Source organism: Elephantulus edwardii, unplaced genomic scaffold (genome assembly GCF_000299155.1).
Source record: "Elephantulus edwardii isolate Elephantulus edwardi_28Jun2011 unplaced genomic scaffold, EleEdw1.0 scaffold00035, whole genome shotgun sequence".
NCBI lineage: Eukaryota > Metazoa > Chordata > Mammalia > Macroscelidea > Macroscelididae > Elephantulus > Elephantulus edwardii.
Window position 1 is genome coordinate 17603748 of NW_006399785.1, and position 1879 is coordinate 17605626.

Here is a 1879-nt window from a genome sequence, read left to right on the forward strand (position 1 = left end):
ATATATAGGAATATATCTATTCCTTTGACATCTATCTGGTATATATTTCCACTCATATATATATGCAGAGAGAGCTCTGGTGGCTTACCCTGTAAGGGAGTTGCATGTCTAACCCGAATGTGATGTCTCTCTGGAAGTTCAAATACACCACTGACCCTGATGGAGAAAGATGGACAATCTCTTCCTGTGCTATTTACAGCCTCTGAAAACCTCCTGGAAGAGCAGTTATGAATCCATTCCACTTGAGAGCATTATGAAGTTGTAGATTATTATTTAAGATTATTAGGGAACTCTGATGCAGTAGTGAGAGGAGGTGCATGATGTCAGCCCAAAGGCATTGGTTTGAATCCTCCAGCTGCTCCATGAAATAAGTGAGCAAACTCCTCCTACATGATTTACAGCCTCTGAAAACCAGTAAGGAGGCTCAGGTATCAATCAATTCTTACTCGATGATGTTGTTGTTAGGTGCCATCAAATGAGTATGACGCATAGTAACCCTATGAATGAGAGATCTAAACCCTTTTCTATCCTGTGTCATCCTCATACTTCTTGACACACAAAAGCTCATTGCAGTACTGTGTCATTTCAACTGATCGAGGATATTCTTCTCCTTTGCTGACCCTCCACCTTCCCAACATCATGTCCCTCTCTAAGGAATAGCACCACCTAGCAATATGTCCAAAGTATATTAGGTGAAGCCTCATTATTCTTGCCTTCAAAAAAGCATACTGGCTGCACCCTCTCCAAGATATCTCTATTCATTTTCTTGGCCGTCCATGGGATGTTCAGTGCTCTTCTACAACACTGCAGCTTAAAGGCATATCTTTCTGTCATCTTCACTCATTGTCCAGGTCTCAGATACACAGCTAGTAATCAGAAAGATCATATCCTTGATGTTACATAACATTATTATCATTACTACTACTACTACTACTATTGTTAAGCCCTGATGATGTAGTCACATATCAAGCCGTTAACCAAACATTCAGCCATCCCAATCCACCAGCCACTCTGTAGGAGAAAGATATGTAACCTCCTCCCATAAAGATTGATAGTTTTGGAAGCTCAATTAATGATGACAGAAGAAGAAATGATGCCTTTGACCTATGGTGTTGGAGAAGAGCACTGAATATCCCATGGAGAAAATGTGGCCAGAGTGCTTCTTGGAGATAAAGATGACAGAGCTTTGTCTCACATAATTTGGACATATTACTAGGAGAGGTATTCCCTGAGGAAGGAAGTCATGCTTGGAAAGGAGAAGAGTCAGCAAAAAAGAGGAAAACAATCAGTACAATGTCTTGACACAATTACTGCATCCACAGATTTGTGTGTGTCAAAGAATATGAGGATGGCACAGGATCGAACAGGATTCAGATGTGCTGTCCATGTGGTCATTATAAGTCCTATGCAACTCAACAACACGTGCCAAGAGTGAATCAGAACTGTCTCGAAGACAGAGGGTCTAGTTGTACTTATTGCAGCAGGATTTGCTGTGTTGTGGCACCCTCGTTGTCATTTATTCTTGCATGCTTCTCAGCATCTCGCTCTGGTTTGATCACATTTGCCCACGCTCCTCATAACTCCTGCACAAGAATTGACGTGTATCTGCTTTAGTGATTCTCCCTCCCTCTTCCTTACTACCATGGTAGCCATCAAATTCATGGCATGTGTTGAAATAAGTTGAGTGCAAAGTGCTACGACTTACGAAAACATAAGGACAAAACAACACATCATTGCTCCTATGATTTGGAGGCTCAACTAAGAAATTGATTCCTGTTCTTGCCAAGCAGATCTTGTGACTTGGCTAAGATAGCTCCGTTACTCAAGAAACTTCAAAGGATTAGAATTGTCTTCTGAGGAAGCAACAGAACACCTTCTC